At 33.7% G+C, this 23,766-nt stretch overlaps 1 protein-coding gene across 3 annotated transcripts in view; it reads right to left on the reverse strand.

Annotated features, from left to right (window-relative positions):
- The window catches only part of LOC129809922 (uncharacterized), a 184,716-nt gene extending 173,977 nt beyond the window's left edge, over positions 1–10,739 (reverse strand). For all 3 annotated transcript variants that reach the window (XM_055860069.1, XM_055860068.1, XM_055860067.1), the window contains exon 1: positions 10,349–10,739. The gene's annotated coding sequence lies outside the window, so the exon portion shown is untranslated. The remainder of the gene's footprint in view (positions 1–10,348) is intronic.
- Between the last annotated feature and the right edge of the window lie 13,027 nt (positions 10,740–23,766).

Here is a 23,766-nt window from a genome sequence, read left to right on the forward strand (position 1 = left end):
AATAATTAGGGCAGAGTCATATTAACCGTAAAATGCTCACCATATTTCGCTAATTTACGCATTCTCACTGAAACTCTTACGCAAATTCCTTAATCTTGATTAAAATTAGTAATATCATATTTTTAATAGACTAAAGTATTTCACTCTTGTTTTAACTTGAATGTAAATTTAATTTTTTGAATAATTTAAAGAATTATATAAAATTGTTGTTGTAAATAAGATAGTCTTGTAGGTCAATTATAAGTTTTTTGAGTTCTTATTATTGCATCTTTCTCTAAAGTTTATAAACATCGAATAAGAATATATTGTGAATAATATTTCATTAGAACCCTTAATAAAATCATTATCAGAAATGTTGATAAAGTCCCAGAACCGCTTAGTACCGTGCAACTTATAAGGGGTAATGTCAGCAATTTAGAGTTTAAGGGCCTCGACAGAAATGGAGGATTAGCCGAGAGACGGCTTAGCGTAATTATATTAGAAATAATGGTTAACCCTTTAAGGACGAGAAGGTCAAAAATCGGGGGTCAGAAAAAATCACTTTTCTGACTTTTTAGAGCAAAACATAACTTTAGAAGATCGTAGGAAAAATGTCATTTTTGGGTCACCGGTGACCCAATCGTCCTTAAAGGATTAAAGTGCATTTCCATCATTTTTCACTAAGTCGCCTCTCGGCTTAAGTCGTAAATGTGTCTAGGGCATAAGAAGCAAAATATGTGCTTTAGAAGATAACTAGAGCCAATACTTTGAAAAATCTTAAATTAGATCTTTTAAAGGATTACATGCAACAAGAAGTTTAGGTATAATGCTTATAGAAGTCCGGGGTTCCTTTATCAGTGTGCAATTTGTGAGAATGGCAATAATGTTTCTTGAGCTCTTTTATATTTAATCTCCAACTAAAATAATAATAAATTTAGGATTTCAAAAACTTCTATGAAATATTCTCTAATTATAAATTATTCCTTTGACATTTTAATTGGCAAGATAACTACCTCCTTGGTTTCATTCAATTTGGCGTGTCTCTTCTACGAAAGTGGAGCACTAATTAATTATTTTCCATGTATAAAATGAAAGGGAGCGGGGTATGTGATAAATTTTATATCGCTTCTGTGTGATATACGGTCGTCGAATGTAAGGATTTTGCCTAAGGTGGTGGTGCGTCCCGAAAAGCCTATTATTCCTTATCTCCCCCAAAAATCGACGGTGAAGAGACACTCGGAGCGGTGAGAGGCAAAAAAATCGATCCGTTCTGGCAGAAACCTTCACTTCAGTGATTAATCGCAAAAGCCTTTCACCCCAAAGCCGAACCCGGCCTCTCTCCATCCACAAAATGCACAGAGTTGAATCCTGTCAGAAAATACTGGACAATCCTCCCTGCCAATGGCACTAGCCAGAGACTAATTACCAATTCCCCAGGCGATACATCATCTCAAGAACTTTGCATACAAATGATTTATTCAATAGCGCTAACCAGGTGTGAAATTATCACTGGAACACTGTGCTATACGGCATACAAACATTACCCCATTACCCCATCCCGGGCCTATGTACACAGTGGGCGGAAATAATGGTGAGTAAATGATTCCGAATGTCTTGCGTGGCCCAAAAAAGAAGTGGTTTTTCCTTTGTCTGCACGGCTGTTCAAACATCCAACAACATGCAAGTGGATGAATCAACCTGAGACATTTTACTGGATTTCTTTCTTATTTTTTTTGGTATATTTTTTTGAAAAATAAAATTATACAGAAGCTTGTTTTCCGCGCAAAAGGCTTCAGTCTTGATCACAATGATATATCGCTGCTGAAGGTAAATGTTACTAATAAATTATAGCTATTACACATTTTTCTGCTCTCTAATGACTTGTGAACAGTTTTTTTTTTGCTTTGTTTTCCAGATTTTATGGTTTGTTAAAAATTTTTAAATATTGCTTTAGCTCGAATTTAGATGCAAAAGACTTTAATTTGCTTCATAACATTTCCGTTTATTAGGAATGTGCTAAAGACCTTCATTCATGAAGAGCAGAACAAAATAGTTATCAACGAAAGAATGTTTACTAGGGTGGAGGGCACACCTTTTAGCCAGTAAGAAACAATTTCGATAATGTACTTTTCTTTCTATAACAATGTAAATATTACTGGTTGCTGAATATAGAGCAAAATGGGAAATATATTATTAAAAAATAAATTTGGACTGTATCAAAAATAGAGAAATATTTTTTTATATATAAATTTTTGTTTAAATTTCTGTCGACTATAAAAATATGGATGCAACTAAACAATATCTAATATGAGGACCCATATAGATTCAACCCGATCCTCGAATCCTGTAAAATTTGGCAGTAAAGATATATCTTAAATTTTAATACACTGACGGTTAAGTTCATAAATGATGATGAACTGGCGCAATGTACTTTGAGAGGGACTTTCCTATGTTCGCCAGTGAAAAAGGTCACCCTAAGATGAAAACACTTTTTTCGTCTTGACCAGAGCTTTCGGTCCCGATGTGGACATTCTTCAGTGGCTAGAAAGGGCATGGATTTTTATTTTACACCAGATTATTTATAAAAAATTACAAAGGTCATTTTTTGGACAATTTCGAACAAAACTCACTTGACTAAATATTGCTTTTCGTAATTACTCTTATACGGGCTTCAGACCTAATACGGGCTTCAGACCTAAGATCTGGCTTAACTCCTCTAATTCTTTATCAGGCATGATTTTTTAAGAAATTGTTGTTTAGGATTGGATATTAAGGGCAAATGATTCATTAGATTTTGGAAAATCAATAAAATTGCTTGTTATTTAGATTTTTGAGACCTTCGGTAAGTGAGCTAAACCTCCAGTCTGAAACCGGCATAAGGCTTAGCCATATGGCGTAACTTCTCTAATACCTTATCAGTCAAGACTTTTTGGAAAATTTTGACTTAGAATTGGATTATTAAGGGCAAATGACCTATTACATTTTGAAAAATCAATACAATCGGTTGCTGTTTAAGGTTTTGAGAGCCCCGGGAACTGCGCTAAACCTCTAGTCTGAAGATGGTCTTAGGGACCGTTAAGTTCATCGATTAGAAACTCTTTGCATAAATATTTTTAACTGAATCTTTACTGAGAAGTTTTACAGGCTAAGTATTCTCGAGGATGAGCCTGAGTCTACTTGGACCCTAGGGCTATAGCCTTCTAATTATTTTCTCACCTATTGCTTTAATCATCTAATAATTCTATAGTAATAAAATCTGAATTGAATTTTATTACGATTCCTGATTTTATCCTCTCATCGTCCATACGGTCATCGCTACCTTAGCGTCTATTTCAACCTTCAAATTCCTATAAATGAGTTCCAGTCAAAATCCCGAATGGCAAAATCCCGAATGGGTCAAAATCATGAACACCAAAATTTCGAAAAACGAAAATCTCAAAAGCCAAAATCCCGAAATCCAAAATCTAAAGCCGAAATTTCCGAAATCCCGAAAGCTAAAATACAAATGGGCTAAAATCCCGAAAGCCGAAATTTAGATTTCTTAAAAGTGTCATAGCTACTCACAGGATTACATCTTGTGCTTGCTGGAGGAGGAGGGAAATTCCCGGTGTTTTGGGAAATTATTCTACTCATTAATCCACCATATAATTTCGTTCCTTTCAGGATTTTGACCGTTTTTGGCTTCTCGGATTTTAACTTTCGGGATTTTGATTTTTCTGAATTTCGGCTTTTCGAACTTTTGGTTTTTCGGGATTTTAACTCATTCAAAATTTCGACTTATTCGAGATTTTTTGCAGAATTTATTGCAAATGGTTTAATTATGGAAACTTAAACTGTCTTTAATTTAAAAGAAACTTATATTTGATTAAGATTTGCATTACTTGAATTCTTGAGGACATACAGGCATATCCATTATTAGAAAATTCACATTAGGGGAAAGTACTCTCCTTTCGAACGTTCATGCCTTCGAATAATGTGAATTTCTTTTATCTTCCCTAAGATATTTATACATAATTATCACGTAATTATTAATAATTGTAGATAAGCTAACTAATATTTAATAGAAATATATAAGTCTCTTAGGAAAATATAAAAGAAAACTCACGTTATTCGAAGGCATGAACGTTCGAAGGGAGAGTACTTTCCCCTACCAAGATATTAACAGTAGAGGAATTGACCTGTTATTCTTATACTGACAAGCCCAATTTTAGAAATTTGTGTAGGGCAGATTATATACATATTTTTCGAATAATTCATTGTGGAAAATTTTTAGATATTTCAAAAGCAATTTATCTATTCAGCAATCCTTTACTTTTCGAACACTGCAGAAATATTGAAAATTGAACTAATAACTAAGAATAATCTGTCTCTATAAATTATAATGTAATTCGAGTACCTTTATCCTTATCTTGGTGAGATTTATCAAGTCTTATATCAAAAAATATTTCTTATATACTGATATTCTTAGGACCTGATTATACACTTGCATTTTAAAAATAGGAAAAATGTACTTTGTTAATTCAATGCACTCTGATTTTGTGTAATTTAATACCCTGTGAATTTATTAAACCTTCTTTCAGTGCTCATTAGCGAAATCTTGTGCTTGCATAAGAAATATATTCATATTAAGTCTTACTTGAAAATTAGAGGAAAAAGTTATAACTACATTACAGCATTTAGAAATAATTAGGAAGTTTGGATAATTTCTAATAATCACTTATATAAACAACATTGTAACTATATTAGTCACAAAATACATATATATTTTGTTTTACAATTGGCCAGAAGCGGTGTCTTTATTCTACCTAATGAGATTTTTAATTTAATTCATAAACACATTTATTATACCTATTTTGTGCAAAAAGCTGTCTTCAAAAAAATAAACAGGTACTTAAAATACAACAAGATTTCGCTAATTAATTCCATAATAATTTTAGGGTCAACGACTTTTGACAATATAATAAATAAATCTAGTTTAAATACAATTGTGTTATTTCAGGTATTTATTTAAAGGTTAATCTTGTAATTTGTTTTAACAATTTTATTAATTTTGTCGATGAAAATAAAATATTGAATGAGCAATTATACAATTTTGATGTTCAAATAGAAATAGATATAGAATTTTTATGATAAGCTACAGAAATTTGGGTAATAATTTTAGTAATAATGATCATTTATTAATTAAAATAAATATCGTAAATTTTTGAAGGTTAATTACGGTAAAATTTTTAGAGAAAGGTAAATTGCGATAAGTTGCAAATTTGTTGACAATAGGGGGTAGTGGAGCACCCGAGGCACCTTTGAACGTGGGGTAGCTTTGAAATTTGGATTTTCCTTCTATATTTAAATAGAACTGAGCTATATCAAACTGTTTAGCTAAATTATATCATGCTAAGGGTAAATTTAATTTAAAAATAAGTGATAAATCCCAATTTCAAATATGCATCACATTAAAAGGTGCCCCACATCCCCCTATTTATGTAGAATTTAAAGCTATTTTTGATCAATCTTGTGTTTTTCGCAATAATTAAATATTTTATTGAATAAATTGAATATTAAATTAATCATTTTTATTTTCTTAAATGCCCAAAAATTTTTTACTTCGACGGCTACTTTATAGGTAGTCGATCGAAAAATAAGGAAAATGAAAAATTTAATTATTAGTAGCAAGGCTTTGAGGGTGAAAGAACATAAGGTAAAGTGCCTTCAAGTCGACTGGTCCCTCAATTCGACCGATAGAGTTATTTATTCAATTTATTTATATTTGTACTAATATTTGGCGTATGATCTAACATTAATAGGTCAATTATTCCATAAATAAATACGAATCAGCGACAATTTTATAGAAATTTACTATTAAAAATTCAAATATTGACCACCGGTCGAGTCGAGAAACCAGTCGACTCGAGGGCACTTTACCTTATATCAAAACAACCTTTAAGCTCGGTGTAATTTCATGAAATCAAAATTCGCATGCCTAAAAAGATTTGCATAAGTCTATCCCAATCTTTTGGACTCGAAATTTTACAGAACTAAATTTAATTTGATGTGACGTTCAAAAGAAGAAGAAGAAGAAGTGTACGAAAGAGTAAATTAGACATATGCAAAGCTTTTAAGAAGGAAAGGGATGTGAATTTCGACTTTATGAAATTTTCCTGATCTAAAAGGTGTGCCGGAGCCATTAGAAATGAAATCAAAGGTAATTGTCTCTTTCTATTATATCTAAATTGAAATTTCAATTTTCTTTTGGGTTTTAAATTTAATTTTTATTTAACAAAAAGAGGCAAACGTATCATATATCCGTTTGAAAGAGTAAAAGGCAAAACTGCAAAGGATTAAATTTCACGAGGGGAATTGTACCAAATTTCGGAATGGATGCATGTAGTGGAAAGCGCTGTACCTTCGGACTACTCAAGCAGCGAACAGCGTATATTTTTTGTCTATCTTTGAAATGGATTTAACGCATGTCTCTTTTCAGGAAATTTGAAACATTGGACTATCTATTAATATAGAATTTTGTAATGGGTCGAATTAATTAAGAACGTATCGAATAGAATACATTGCTCACAGTATGAGTCGTCCGAAGGTAGGGCGCTTTCCCCTACTTCTTTTTTAGCAGCTTCTTTGAAACCATGTAAATATTTTATCGTGCTTGTTCTCTCAACAATTATTATTAATAAATTTTAAAATAATTAAAAGAAAAATGTCTATAAGCATGGCTTGTGGTAATATTTCGGCCATCCTGATTCTCGTAGTCTCTTGTCCTTCCGGAACTCTTCTAATGGCTTTTCCACATTGTTTTTTTTCGTAGATGCGACAATTTTTTGACTTCTTTGGATTGTAACAATCTCAAGAGCACGAAAAAATAAAACCTTGTAGTATTCTGAGAAAATATGAAGCGGCCGAAATTGCAAACTGGCCGAAATTGCAAACTGGGCGAAATTTGGTAGTTCCTCTTGAGTTAAAATGTGTGCCATCGACAAAATTTCTTAAATTGAGTACTGCTCAAATTTGATTCCCTTAATCTTGATTGATACATTAAATTCTAAAAATAAGAATTTAAAATTTAAAAGGGGTGGCATAGCGTCCCAGTCATTGCACTATGCTCAAACTCGTGACTTACATGCTATATCGCAAAAGTACTTTCGCATCATTTACAGTTTACCGGTTCTCAACCGATTTGACCCGATTCATAAATGTCTCAAAAGATCCCTCAAAATAGTTTTAAAAGTAATAGGATTGCCTTTCAGATAATTTTTTATTATCGATTATGAACCGGTTCGTTACCGATTCAAAACCGATTAAACCGGTTTACTTCTGTCGAAAATTCCAAGACCTTTTCAACGATTTGCTTGATAAATGCGCACTCTAGTGTCTTTTTAACCTTTGACTTTGAAAAACCGTTATTAGGAATGATTCAACGGTATTTTCGTATATGGACGAAATGTTCGCCTGGATAATCTCTAAAACATATATATCCAGAAATGAAAAAAATCGCACGACGTGTTTTCTAGCAAACCCAATAAAACATAGTTTTGGTTGGGAAGGGGAGGGGTGGGGGGAAATGAGGGGCATGTTGACGATCCTTGGGTCGACTTATTGGGGGGGGGTCCTCCGAAGGTCCCAAGTCTCTATCTCTAACCGTTTGGCCTCTAGAGCTGATGACAACCGAACGGACAGACGGATAGACGGGCAAACAGCGTGACGATTTCTCAGAAATCGTCTGAAACGTGAAGATTTGTTGAGAAAAGTGGTCTCCGGGGGGTGGAAGGTGAAAATTTTGAGGGGCGGGGGTGCAAAAATCGAGGGATTATTATATTGCTCTCTATGTGGAGTTCGAGCAGTAAATATTCATTTTATTTTGAAGTAACAATGCCGGGAAAGCTTGACGGTCTGAGGAACACTATCGTTCGTTGGTGGTCTGCTTTATAAGATAAATAATTTAATACCACAAAATATTCTTGTCCCATCAGAGGTCTGTAATTGGCTAAGCCTTAAATATTTAGAATATTTTCAAGCTCTAGTCAATTAATGAATTCAACGGGACTAAAATTGATGGAATTATATATTAAAGGTATTTATCGCAAATAAATTGTGATGTGTAATGTTATAGTTTAGTCAGTTTAGTGTCTTTTTTAACAATGAGTGCTGTCATAAAGGACTATTTTTACGACAACAACATTATTAAATTGAAGAAACATAAAACTATGCAATATTCATTTAAATGAAAATTAATAATTAAAATATCCCAGAATTATATAGTTTGCTCATTACATCTCTTTTTCAATTTTCTGCTCAATAAACAATATTTAGCCAGGAGGTAGAGCAATTGTATTCAAAATCATTGTGAATGCTACCGGTGTAATTCCATTCAGAGGAATCCAAATGAAAGCTGATACCATTGAGATTAGCTTTTACAACATCGGAAGCAACAATATAGCTTTAAGAGTGCTTAAGGAAAGATTTCGCTCACTTCAGCAGCAGAAAAATAAAAACGAAAACATTCTTTTGATAACTCCAGCTCCGCCAGAAATTCAATTGAATTGCTGACAGTGAACATCCGTTTCGTGTAGGATTTGGAAAAACAAACATGGGGCCGCAAGAATTGGTCTGTGGGGCGCAACAGCGAGACCACCAAAGTACTTGGCATGTGATATAGAGGGAAAGCAACTGTGATTATAAGTTTCGGTCAGTTGGCCCTTAATTGGTGCCATCGGCTGGCTCTTTTGGGCCCTCTCTCTCTCTGCAATTGAGAGGCACACGGTTGGCCTCGTGAGCGACAGGTGGAGATCGATTGCATTGCCGGTGCAAACGAGCTGCAGGTCCAAGTTTTATACCCCCCCGTGCCAGGTTGAACCCTTCATGTGAAGTTCTGGCTGTTCAACTGGATAATTTAATGTTGGGTGTATCTTGTGCATTAAAAACTCCAATCGACATTTAATCGTGAATTATTGACATAGCGTCATAGTACTGAATTATAGGTTTCGCATACAGGACAGCCCGATTAATTTTCCAACCGCAGCTGATGAATGGAGAGCGACGGTGGACAATCAAACTGACACTCTTCATTTTCACCCATGATTGACAGAGAGCAATTGAAAGCGGCAGTAAAACTCCTTCAATATGTTATATATATTTTTTTGTATGTCCTTCAGGGGATGATATTGTGCACCCTCGGTGTTGTTCTACAATTGTTAACCCCTCATTGTTTGGATGAAAGTCGGTGGAAAAAAAGTGAGTGAATGTGTGAAGAGAAAATATGTGCACGCACGCTGAATGAGGAATAGGATGAATGGTTGTCCTATGGTGTAGGGGACATAACTGATAAGGATTTTTATGAATATTCATGCTGTGACAATCTCTGATGACTGCGAGATTGCTAAAATTATCCTCATTTACGACAATGAGGGATGGCAATAATGTTGCAAAAGAACGTTAAGAACATAGGCGAGGGCACACGATTATGAATACCAATTCCACGTGAGAGTTCCTTTTATAAGTGTCACAGTAGATTAGGATCCTTCGGTATAATAATGCAAAATGAGAAGAGTGTCAAATCCCATCAACGCTTTTATGGCTTTTCATCTTAAGTATCATCCCATAGAAATCACGTTCAGTGGAGTCATGGATCAATAGGGCAACCGGTGTAGGGGTATATCCTAATTCCCCCCCTATATCCTCTCATTTATTGTGCAAATACAGTCAAAACTGGAACACGTAGTGCAATTGGCTAAGAAATAAGACTGATACCAAACTGTTGGTAATATTGGCCTGATGTGCAAAAACATTGCACCATATAAGAATATACTCAGGCAAAATGGCAATAAAATATAAGACCTTTCTGGAATCTGGAGTTGGAGTATAAAATGTAAAATACTCTTTGCACAGTGAGAGGAGCTATAAAAGTTGGCGAGGTCGATGGTACAGAATTTCTGATGCTTTTCCACTTCTTCAGGTTTTGTTATTTTTTTGGTCTCACAATTGCACTGTTGGTTTATTTGAAGGAAACAGGTAAGTAAGTAAATAATAAAGAGTAGCAATAGTGGCAAAAATAGTTGCATTTCGACTTTGCCGAGCATCTCCAGCTTATTTGACTCTGCTGACACGAACAAGTAGTTTCTCTCAAAAAAACACATAGCTATAGATTGAATCCCAAAAGAAATAAGCAACAAAAATACCAAATGGATCCAATTTCATTCTCTAAACATCATTTCCTAATTGACCATTACGGAAGGCCCTAGGTAGGGGTATTAGGACGAAAACCCCAAACTCTTAAATTTAGGATTGAATGAGGGTTTTTCCGGAATTTAACTTGCCATAACAAAAAAAAAACTTTTCAAGATGAGGATAAAAAGATTGGTATATTTACTTTTGAATCATTTCACATAACCATCTCGAGTGGTTAACAAATCGGAGTTGTGAACACCAAATAGATACACCACTTGAGACACTAGGTATAAAAAAAAGGAAAAACAATCCTTCTTTTTTTTTGTCACGACGAAACCAAAAAGAAAATCACTGGTATCCTCAATATTTGTCACAGGACACGTATTTCTAAGCAAACGAAACAATTTAACGCGTTATCACTCCAACCGACACCACTGTACACCTTCAGTATCTGTTGATGCAATAGGATGGCTTTAAATCATGATTAGGGGGTCCTTTTAAATGGGAATATATATAGCAAAGTCAGGCCCGAGCAAATTCAACAATCGATACGATATACCAACACATCTTCCGCGGAGAAGCTGACGTAAACTAAAGCAGAGAGTACAAAATTCACAACTGGAAACCTATGAAACCGGTTTATCACCACCAGTGTCTCTCTTCATTTCTCCCAGAATTTGTCCAACACAGCTCAATATCCACAAATACACTTTCAAATCCCAAAAGAGAAAGGGAGCGAATACGCTATAAGACCGTGCCAAGAGTGATAAAGACAGAGACTATGTAGTATATGTTGAACATAATACATAAACATGGTCAAAAGACTGGAAGACTCTTCTCAATTTCCCCTCATTTCCAGTCAACTTCGGAGCACGGGCCTGGAAAGACCATCAAAATGAACCATCTGAAAATTTGGCAACTCTGCTAGATCCTCATAAGACCATATACCCTACCCACCCTACCCCACCATCCCCTAAAAATCTCTTAAATTGATGCACCAAACCCCACATTCAATATCCAAAAGCTCAGGACACACGGTAAAAAAAAAACGAGGAAACATCCGATGACCTCTTTTGATACACCTGCCAAGACTAAGGCAGGATTTACGGTCCACTGGTCACCTGAGATAATGAGACACAACGTGGACAGAGATAAGCCATAATACCCATCCGCACAGCGATTACTTCCGGATTCGGAGCTATAAGGCCCAAACGGAAAATATTAAGGTATTCGACAAGATGTGACAATAAGCAGGAGGAAGGAAAACTTCCAATATAAGAATGTTAAGGTGATTGAAAGGCTTATGCGATACGCACGTGGCATATTTAAGTAACTTCAGTGGCGTAATTCGTAGAGACAGTATGATTAAAAGTCTAATCAACTCGGAAAGGATACTCTTCTAAAATATGCATTGTTTTTTATGAAAAGATGATAATGAGAATAAAATGATTATGGGGAGGCTTTCAGGCTTCGTACACGGTTTCGAATCCTTCGAACACTTCATATTTTTACCATGTTCATTTAAGTCACACATTTCCTGAAATGATTTTAATCAGATTCATTAAAAGAACATGGAAAAAATGTGCAATGTTTTAAGCCAGATTAAGTTCGAAGCCTGAAAGCCTTCTCTATAATCAGGGGCTTGGCTTACCAAGCCTAATAAAAAGTGAAGCTGTTTTTTTCATTTTTCCTTGTAAAAATTTTGCAGATATTGCACCGCATCTTAAAGAAATTTGCTCGTAGCTCTTGTATTATTTTGGATAACATTATGAAATATGTATTTTTATATAGTTTTTAATGCACGATTTCGAAATATATCAGACTGATAAGTCAATTCTCTTTTAGAAAAAACTTGCCAAAAATTTTCAGTGCATCTATGCAAAAACGTGTGGAAAAATGAAATGTCGAGAGGCTCCTGCTATAACATTCGTGCTAACTAATTCATTTTCCTAAAATTCAATCGGTGTGTTACATAAGAAAATGTTAGTATGGTTCTATTCACTATGAAATGACGCTCAATTTCTATTAACATGATAATTATACATAGGGGAGAGTAAGGCAGTTTCACATAGAAGGCCTTTTATTCAAGATTAATTTCCTTTAAGAAAAAATAAAATTTAAACTAACTAGGGTAATTCGGAATTTATTTCTAATATGAAATCCCCCACACTGTTTTGTACGGGCTTCAGACTAGAGAATTATGGCTGAGACTTAGCGCTTAACTTATAGTCTGAAAAGGTCAGATTGTGGCTAAGCTCAAAAATTTGGAGACTTAGCTAAGTCCTCGTTGAAACGAAGGTTTAGTCTTTTGTTAGTGGCTTATCGATGATTACGCACCCTTGCAGTGACACAGTGAAACATAAAATCAGTCATTACAGAGATGAAAAAAATTATACGTGTATTCAGATAATGTTTTACGATGTTTTGAACGAAAAACTGATATATCTGATATAACTGATAGGCGGATGCGTGAGCTCCCGAGGAAGGGCAATGTAGGCTCTATTCCGGGAGACTACGATTAAAGGCGCTCCAGCATGTTCCGGTGTAGGTCTGTAGCCTTAGTGCTACAGTATATGAATTAAGGCTAGTTGAAATTTAAAGATAAAATACTTAAATTATAAAACTAAAATATTTTAATTCTTAAATCTTACTTTCAATTTCCGATCTTGTAACAGTAGGGACCTGTATTCCTTCAACAATCAAGTGAATTTAAATATTTGAGGCAGATATAATGAGATCACTATAAGCGATACTTAAAATTCAGTTATCAAACCTCCTGAGTCGAGAACCTGAGCCTACCAGTAGAGTTTTTCAGTTGTACTCGTGACTAATCAAGTATATTTATGTATATCCTCTCATGATTTTCCATCAAATTAAACAAATGACAAAGCAGATTCTTTCCTTGTGAGAATCTTACGAACTTATTTACCATAGGGGAAGTGAGGGATGCTTCGCACGCTCAAGCCTTCGAACAATCCGAGTTTTCTCTTTGTTTGAAAAGTGCTAGTTCCTCATTTCTTAGGCATTAGATAAATAATCATAAACCTCATCTTCACTGCAAAAATAGGTAACCTAGCCCTTCTTTCCTAGGTTCTAGAATCACAAATGCAAAAATGGCCTAAAATGGGAAATTTTGATGACTCACATTTCGTGTGATTTCTCACAGTTAAATTGATTTTCAGAAATAATCACTTACACCAATAGATGAAGGGTTAATCTGGGTTGATATTTACGTAATATTTTTTGCATCGGAGGAAAATTATTTTCCGAGTGGCGAAAAAATCCTAAATACTACACTGCGTATTGGTTCAACCACTTAAAGTGTTATGGTTCGCCAACTCATCAGGCAACTCCAGCAGATTAAAATCACAACATAACCTCAAAGAGGAAAACAAAGGAAAAGGAAAATGAAGAAAAGACAGCTGATAAATTTTTAGGATTGTCACATTTGAAATTTTCACATTTCAGTCGATTGTTCGACATAAATTTGCAAGAAAAACAGTGCTTCAGAAAAATTAGAAGAAAACTGTTTTAAATACCTTCTTTTAGTGAAATAATGGTTTCCGTGGATTCGTGGAACTTGAATCTAATAATCGGTAAATAATTTTTAATTGTAAGCAAGAGCTATTCCAGGAAAAAATGCAATGACGAACCTTAACAACCCATCGTGTGAATCTTGCCTCCACAGGCAAGGTTCGCACAAATCATCATACTTTTTTCATTTTCCTGTCCAGGAAAAGGAACAGATTTTACGGCAGTGAATGAGGGACGCATAGAAACTTAAAAGACCAGAGATTCTTGTGGTATAGCGCAATTGATTGTCCATTTTACCGTACAGCCAGAAAAAAATCTTGAATATTGACTTCCAAAAAGCGTGCGAACCATCCCTCACTTCCCCTACCGTTTTCAAATCTCGTAACCCCGACAGTAAGCGATTTTAGTGCACAGTGCAATTGGTTAAGGTCGTGTAGCAAGTCAAGCAGAGCATGTGGCCTCTAATAGCTCAGTTGGTAGAGCACTCGTCTAGTTAACGAGAGGTCTCCAGTTCGATTCTGAGTGGATGCAGGAATTTTTCCTATCTCCACTGAGAAAAAACTGGACGATTTGAGTGTCACTTGCTCTAATCTACGATTCTCAGATTCCTTCCTGTAGTATCCCTAAACAATTTCCTTCCCTTAACTTCTTGTAACTTGTCATTTTTAACTTTAAAATTAACAAAAAGAAAAGAAATACAATTTTTCATATTATTTGTCATACAAACTTTTTATATGCAAATATTGCCTATTGAAAACTTGTGCAAATACACTATTAGCCCCTCAAATAATACAGCTTCAAAATAGAACTATTTGACAAGACGTTAGTTGCACGTATTTGACCGTTTTGAGTAAATTTTTAAAATGAGGCAACAAACTTTTGGCTTATGAAAAATGATCAGTTTTTGAAAAACAAATATATAATATTTCGTATGAAACAAAATTCATTTCTTTTAAATATAGATAAGATCTATGAATTACAGGCAACCAATTTGCAAAATGCAAAATTAAAAAAGAATTCTTTTCTATCATCTTTCCATCTGGTTTTCAGAATATTACATTAGGCAACAAACTTTTGGCACACACTTACGGTCAGATTAATTAAAGAAATATGGAAAATTTAAAATGTTCGGAGCCAGAGTGTGTGCGGAGCATGAAAGCTTTTCCCTAATAAAATCATAGGAAGGCAAGCGCATTGTATTTCAAATTAATTAAAAAAGAAACTTTATGATGATATCATACAAATTTAAGTATTATTTCACATATTTGCAAAATCATCAGTTTTTATAAAAAATATTTATTTACTGTTCAGAAACAGCGAAGTTAAGTCTAATTTACAAACAAAAAACGTACTAATAAAATTTTTTAAATGAAAAATTGTGTTTTGTGCTATGCAAAGTACAAAAGAGTAGAAAGCTTTGCCATAAAAATTTATTCGTTGAAAGATTTAGTTTTATTTTTTCCGTTAGCCTATTTTTTCGAGAAATTCGTGAAAAAAAATTAAACAACATTTTTCCATTATTTCTGCACATTTTCCCACTCTGCGTTGGTAAGCACACATGTAGAAAAATTTTCAGCAAAAAGCATAATGAATGGTTAAAATTTAATTAAGTTATGTTTCAAGAAAACTTCACCTTCCCGGCTGAGGTTTCTGTGTATGAATGTTTTTCCACTCCGGGTTGCAGTAGACCGTAAAGTTGGGGTTGGGGAGGGTGTCGTTGGGCCATATGAGGGCTGAGAATGAGATAGAAAATTGGGGCATAGTGCTATATGGGATAATATTTGTTAGAGCTGTTTTTTTTTCCTTGAAGCTCTGTTGAAGGGAAAAAAAATCCAGAGGAATAGATTTATTTCCATTGAGTTAATTATACCCCTGTGGCTGATCAATTTGCAAAGCTCATCGATATACTTTGAGTCCCATGGAGAAAAATTAAATCCATCAGTTGGAATTAATACTTACGTTCACATGTTCGATGCGATTTTCATCACTATTTCACCATGATTCCATTTTGTTTTATTTCATCAATTATTATCCCCAATGGACATCCTTTCGGCAAAGATTTATTCATCCACCAACATTTAAACATATTGCATTAGGCTGTCGATAGCAAATAAAGCTCTGCTGGAGCTTTTCTCTTCTGCAATATATTTATGATGGTATTATCATTGACCTGAACCCGAACTACACGATTTAGTTGATTACATAAACACGAATTGAACACGTTTTCGGAAGGGGACCTCTCGATGGGTTGATTGGCGTAGTGGATAATAAAACAATACGACTACTAAATCGTGTGTGAATTATACATCCATTTGCACGAGCCTACAAACTGATTATATCCCAACGATACTAAAACCGGGTTGAATTTTCTCCCCCGGTTTACCACAAAATAGCTAACAGTGTTCAACTCGTGGAATCACGTACCAAGAAATCAATGCTTCATAATCATAATTTGATAAATCAATTTCGGCATAGGACATAAAATTCCGTGAGGTACACACACACAATTTCCACAGAAATACTGGGTCGATAATCAATCAAAGAGATTGCCATGGTACGGAAATCAAACACTTTGTAGCCATAAAATGAGATTTTGGGCGAAAATGATCCGAAACTCTGAAGCCCACCACAGCAAAGCTTATCAAAGAGAGCAAGACAGGAAAGCGTCAGTGATTTGGAGCTTTTATGATTCTACTTTGATTTTCTTCAGGACATAAAATGTTTTTTTTGCAGAAAATTGAGAAAATTACCTTTTCTACTTGAGCAAATTGAAATAATAAATCATTTTGAGTAATATTTGATATTAGTTTAGGGTTTTAGGAGTAGACCTATGTTAATATTTGCAAACAATTTCGTTGCCTTTCCACGAGAAAATTCAATATAACTTTCCATCTTTAAATATGAATCTCAAAGTGGATAAATATCAGGGAGAAGTGTGACAATTTTTCCTGAATTTTATTAGGTTGGAAAATTGGAATTTTAGAATACTACTAATTTTTGAAGGTTACCTGTTCTGGATTAGAATGTTTTTTGATACGAAATAAGGGTCTTTATTAATTCCTGTTGATCCTGATTGCTCAGACACTTTTGAAGAGAAAAATAATTTAAGAAAGAAACAATGTTTTTCTTCTAAGAGTACTTAATTTCACAAATTTAGAGTTCAAACTCGATCACAGTGCTGTATATGGTTATCTTCATTTACCTTGCCAAGTGACTTCAATTTTCTTTCTTTAGCCTCTTTTCAACTATTATGTAAATTTAGTAAATAACCCATAAAATTTTCTCGGAAAAGAAATTAACTTATAAATATTGAGACTCCAATAATGTTAATAAGCTTAGCCTTGGGGTGCTTAAGTCTTTGAGTCTAGGTGTTTATTAACTAGTTTGCCTATTTAAAATAATCTCAGGTCCATAAATACAGGATACAGTAAGTGCTCTTCACCATTTTAAGCTTTAATGGCCTCATATTGTTAAATCTGGTTAAATCTTTATCCCGTTGAAGTTGATTGCTGTATAAAAATACTTGGAAGTAATATCTGTCTATTAAATATCTAGGAAACATCTCAAGAATTTTATGAGAATAATATTTCTCATTGAGAAATGTATATTTTCATCCACTTTATTATATTCGAGTGGAGCCGGTTCAGTTTTGTAAAAAAATCCAAGACCTTTCAAACGAACCCAAACATGTCCCCGTTCGGTGGATAAATTCGTTCTATATAGCCTTTTTACTTTTTAACCTTGAAATATCCTTAGGAAATGATTCAACGGTCTTTCCGTATAAGGCCAAATTGTTCACCTACCTAACTTCTTCTAGGACAAAGACACGTCTTGGTAGACATGACGGTCATGTTAATTATATGGAGGTTGTCTTATCGTTGAGAAGGAGGGGGTCCTTCGAAGGGTCCAAGGCTCTATCCCTAACCGTTTGGCTTGTAACAGTCCTAACACAATGACGGGCTGACAAACAGCGTAACATCATTTATTAAAAATCATCTAAAACTTAAAGATATGTTGCGAAAATATATGTCCCTGTAGGGCGGAAGGGAAATATTGGGGGTGGAAAAATTGAAGGATTTTACTATATTGCTTTTTCTGTGGAGTTCGAGCAGTAAAAATACGAGAACGTAAAAATGAAAAGCTCTGCAAGACTTTAAAACTCTCTAGAACACTTCATGCTTAAAATATTTTAAGAGGTGAATTATAGCATTTTCAGCTCATTTAAGTCTGCTCCTGATTTTAGGTTTTTAACAGCAAAACTATTTCCTTTATTTCTTTGTGTTTAAACTTGCAAATATTTTTACTGAAAATTTCATTAATAGTCTATGTAGAATGGAAGAAAAATTCACTTCGTGGTATTTTCAAAGTTTTCAAAGTAACAAAATATTGCATTTGTTCAACAATTATTTTAATCCAATAATTTTATAGAAACAAACTTTTTGAGTAACTTGTTTCAACTTTGCAATTATAAATTAAATTTCAAAATGTTAATAAAATAAATATTTTGTACAAACTATACTATTTCTAGTTTAGAAAAAGTAATTAGGTTTTCTTAATAATGTTTTTGGAAATCTATATGTGAGTAGAAGATATGACTCAAATAAAGTTTAGTTTATTCTCAAATTTAGTTAATTATTTTTTTGAATGTGCATGGAGTGCAATAGGTTCCTTTTAAACAAATTTTAATTTTGAATTTTGAGATTTCCTTCCAGTTTCAGATGAACAAAGAGATAAAGAAAAGTACTTCTTCACAGGCTTCTTACTTTACATATTTGATCAAAATTCTGAAAATTTCTAATTTTATAAAAATCTCGAAATTGTAAAAGTTTTAAATTTCAAGATTCTATGCTAGATTTCCAAATTGTACCTTCAGAGTTTTTGAAATTCTAGGACTGAAAAATGGGCTTCACAACAAATGTCCTGTTATAATACAACATCAAGTGTATTTAAAAAATTGTTAGTCTTATTAAAGGGACAGATAATCCTAACCGGCTTATGTAGGTGAGATTCTTAACGTGAGCTAACTCGGAGTGCATGCAAATTCGATTTAGAGCTGTAATTGTGAGTCGCCATTCAGTTATCTTGAATCAAATTCGTGAAATTATACAAATTTTGTATTTAAACCAAAATATCAAGGATTTGGATGAACTGACAGAAAAGTGATATATGGATGAAATGTAGACCAGAATGTACTCTATAATTTTCCTATAGAACATGATCTCATCGATTACTCAGAAGCCAAGATAAGCGAGGTTTTTTGTTTCTTAACTCGTTTTTTCATCCAGAGTTCCCCAAGTAGTCATTTGTTGAACTTCAACTATATCAAAGAATTGTTGTATTTTGTGGGACTTTCCATTTAAAACCATATTTTAAGTGTCTTTGTGGAGTAGAGGCAGTCAAATTGGCATCTGAGTGATTTCAAAGCGTTATTATTGGAAAAATCAATTTTTTCACACTTAAACGGCAAAATCGGAGTGATAGCGTAGTCTAAGTAGAAAATGATGTATGGACGAAATGTAGAGACAAATGTGCTCTACAATTATGTTGAAGTAATCATCAAAATCGGTTTAGCGACAGTCGAGATAATTGAGGTTATGTGATATTGAAATTCGTTTTTTGACTGTGGCGCCCCTGGTGTTGGTCCCACGAAGTTTAAATATTTTAGAAAGTTGTAGCATTTAATGAGATCTTTCGTTTAAGCCCTCATTCATCAAAATCGGTCACATAGAACCGGAGATATGATTTTTTGAATTTTGTGAACTTTGACCCCTCATATCTCCGGTTCTATTGAAACCACAGCGCACATACGCACCATTTTGGAAACGTTCTAGACTGGACTACAACATACTAAAATTTCATTAACTTGCACAATGCCGTTTTTAAGAAAAGTGACTTTGAATTTCGATGAATTTTGACGCTATCACAGCGCCACCTGTGGTGACTTTTTGAACTTCCATCTGAAAGTGCTCATCGAGACGAAACCAAAAAGGTAAAATTTAGGTCGCTATGTTAATTAGAACCGGAGATAGAGGCCGGTCAATATTCGAACTTTGACCCCTTATAGCTCGGGTCAGGGGTTATGGATCAACTTAAGGTTTTTTTTGTTTGATAGGTATAATCAACGGCTACAACATACTAAAATTTCAGCCCGATTGCATAAGGAATTTTTGAGTTATTTAACTTATAAGATTTAAAAATTTTCTTTTTAATAATAGCGCCCCTAGCGGTGGTTTTATGAACTTGCGATGTTAGAAGGGGAAGTGGCATTTCACGAGAGCTTTCCAAAAAGCCCTCACTTTTTAAATTCAGACAATTAGAACCGGAGTTATGGCCATTTTAAGAAAATTTTTTTGGACCCTTATAGCTCGGGTCAGGGGGGTCAGGGGACCTTAAGTTGGGTATTGATGGAAAGCTCTAAGGCCCAGCTATAACATACTAAAATTTGAGCCCGCTCGATGCCATAGGGGCGGAGCTATTGAGAAAACAAAAAAAGGGGGGTCTTCAAAATGGCGGAAGGAGGGGTGGGGGGTGGGGGGTCAATGCACCATGTTGCAATTTTCATACGATATTTAACCTTTGCCGAAAACCGCAAGTCGATATCTTTTTTAGTTTAGGAGCTATTAAGCTCCAAAGAGCGGCCGGCCGGCCGGGAACGTAAAATAGCCACATAAGGTAAAGTACCCTTTATTCGACCGGTTCCTCTATTCGACCGGTAGATTTATTTATTCAATTTAATTATATTTGCTATAATATTTTGTGTATGATCTAACATTAATAGGTCAATTATTCTTTAAATAATACGAATCAGTGACAAATTCATAGAAATTGATGAAATTCACCATCAAATATTCAAAAATTGACCCACCGGTCGAATAGAGGAACCCGGTCGAGTAAGGGTACTTTACCTTATATATTCGTGATCAGGAAGTGCTGAAACACATTTTGGCCAAGTTTGAGGTCGATCGGACGACATGAAATTTTGTTAGGATTATAGTAGGTGAGATTGTTAAGAATCTCACCTAATATCGATATTGAAAGTTTTAATAGAAGTTTTCAAAAATATAGTACATCTTCAAAAAAAAGTTTCTTCTCGATTAACTCGATTAATTCTCTTTAATTGTTAATTGACTTCTGTTGATGTGTAATATTTGGAAAAGTTTATTAATTTTTTTATTACTAATACTCTCGATTATTTCGATTTATCTAACAAAATTTCCCTATAATTATATTAATAATAATTCAAAAATAAATTTATTATTTTTTCTCTTTTGTTTTTTCTCTTTTTTATTTTTACATTTTTTATTTTTTTTCATAATTTATTTTTTCCTTGAAGTCAAGAGTCACATTTTAGGATGCATATGTTTTCGTGAAACACTCTTAAGCATATTCCTATTTATTGTTTTCTATAAATTTTCCCGAATAGAAATCATCTCCGCTGATGTATGTTCTTCAATGGAAAAAGAATATACAGTGGGTGTCAAAAGTTTGTTGCCTCATGTATGTTCGGGAAACCATGTGCAAAAAATTATAGAAAAAATTACTTTTTAAAATTTTTCTTCTTGCAAATTAGTAGCAAGCTAGTTTAATCTGGATAAAATATTGTAGTTTTACTTGTTTAACATGTTTCAAGTAAATTTACAACTTTTTATTCAGATTGGTCTTGCTTACCAATGGAATATTGAGAGCCACCCAAACATTCTTACCATTTTCTTTCAAAATGTGCTGGCTTTTGTAACTGTAGGGACCTGTGTTCCTTCAGTAACCAACTAATTTTTAATTTATGAAGCAGACATCATTGGGTCACTATCAGAGATACTTACAATGCTGTTATCACCCCTCTGAGTCGATACCCTAGGTCTGCCAGTAGCGTTTTTCAGATGTACTCGTACCTCATTAATATAATATTTGAATATTTTGTGTATAACCTTTAGTGATTTTCTATAAAATTTGGCAATTAACGACGCAAATTCATTCTGGCAGTATCTCTGGACGATTTCCCACCTTTTAACTTTTTGTAATTTGCCATTTTTAACCTAAATTATAAATAATCAAAAAACAAATTATTTCTTGTTTTCTATAATCACTTTTATATACATATATTTACCATTGACAACTTTAAAAATGTACACAGCATTTGCCTCTCAAATGACATAAACCCAAAATGTAACCGGTTTACATTAAGTTGGTTTCATGTTTTGATCATTTCAAATTAGTTTTTTAAATGAGGCAACAAACTTTTGATTTTTCAAAAATGACCAACTTTTGGAAAACAATTATTTTTGATATGAAATAAAATTATTTAATATTTTTGAAAAATATAAACAATATCTACGGATTACAGGGAACTCATCTGCAAAAAGCAAAATTTGTAAAAGTATTTTTTTCTATAATTTTTTTCACTTGATTTCTCAAACATGCATTAGGCAACAAACTATTGACACCCACTGTAGTTAAACCGATATGTGTAGAATTATTTTAAGCTATACTTTCAGAATTGTCACAATATTAAGAAATAAAGTAGTGAATATCTTTTCCTTCCTCTATTGCAAGTGATCCAGCTTCGAATCTTATTAGGGGATATCCTGCATGTTTGAGACATTTTTTTATGTTTTGACTTTAAGCAGCATTTCCATAATCCTGAAAATTATCTTGAAATTTTGCTTTGTATAACACTTTAGTATACTAACTAGTGTAGACTTTACTGAAATAACTCGATTAGTGTTATTAGTTATTATTAGTTATTCAAATCGCATTCAAAGCATTTAAGGGGATTGCCCTAAGAAAGTCAAACGCGAAATGTTTTTCGATTTTTTTTTTTGAGAATGAGGAACCACCAATCTTCAAAAAGTTTTTAGCATAATAAAAAGGCATTTAAAAATACTTTTCTTAAGAAATATTATAAAATGGTTTACTAATTAGTAGTGTATTAGTAGTTCGCACGAACGCTTGAAAATTTGCTCAGAGCTCTTCTGTTTTCGTCTGTGTTTCTTCGAAAAGACTTCACTGGTAAAAATAAAAGGATCAAATTGATCCTTTTGCAAAGGATGGATGAAATTCACATATCCTATTATGAGAAATGTGCATTCATAGTTCGAAATTTGATCCATCCTTTGCAAAAGGATCAAATTTGGATCAATTTGATCCTTTTATTTTTACCAGTGTTCGAATTGGCTTCTGAAATTTTTATAGAATATTGTTAAATAGTTTTTTCGATCTATTAAAGCAATAAAAAATATAGACCTCTTTTAATCTTGTGATTCGGGGAACCCACTTAATTGCAAAAGGAGATAGAACTAACAAATATATTTCATTTTAATATATAAGAAAGACATAAAACATATTTTTAAAAGTTTAGTTTTATAGAAAGGCTAGTTTCTCCATGGGATATTGTGGTATGATTTCATTATTTAATTAATTTGAAACAGCCAATTAAACCACCCACAATCTGGAAAGCTTTAATAAATATTTCTGTCTAAGAAAGGTCTTTGAAGCATTTAAGATTGTCCGAATTTCCCCAATTATATAGGAATGCTTTGATGTGAACTACTACGATCCTTGTCTAGACGTGTGCACAAATACTAGATTAACGTAAACTGTATTTCTTGCAAATGTTATGTGCAATCCTTAACGCAACATAGACTTCAAAATGTCTCTTTTTCCCAAAGTATCTTCCCCTTGTGGTGATTGTATACTCCATAAAGCCCATTAATTCATCACTTTGAGTTAATGGTGAGTCATTGAAGTTTGGGTGCAAAGGCGGAAATAGCCGCAATAGCGCTGTCTCAAAAAGTGTAGAAAAGTGGCAGAGGACGTTTTGGCGAAAGGAAGATGGAGAAAATGTGAAAAGCTCTATTTTCTGGTGCTGTCGCTATGAGAAAATATTATTTGCTTGTGTGATGAAAACAAAACATTATTTCACTGGGATTTTTTTCCTTCCCAGTTCTGTGGCAAGAAGATGAGAGCAAATCCATGGAACGATAAAACTATGTGATCCATGAAAATATGTGACTCCAAAGGAAGTCGAAATTCTCAAAAGGAGTGGGTGGCATTGCAAATAAATGGGTGGTGGGAGATTTTTCAATTTAT

Source organism: Phlebotomus papatasi, chromosome 1, assembly GCF_024763615.1.
Source record: "Phlebotomus papatasi isolate M1 chromosome 1, Ppap_2.1, whole genome shotgun sequence".
Taxonomy (NCBI): Eukaryota; Metazoa; Arthropoda; class Insecta; order Diptera; family Psychodidae; genus Phlebotomus; species Phlebotomus papatasi.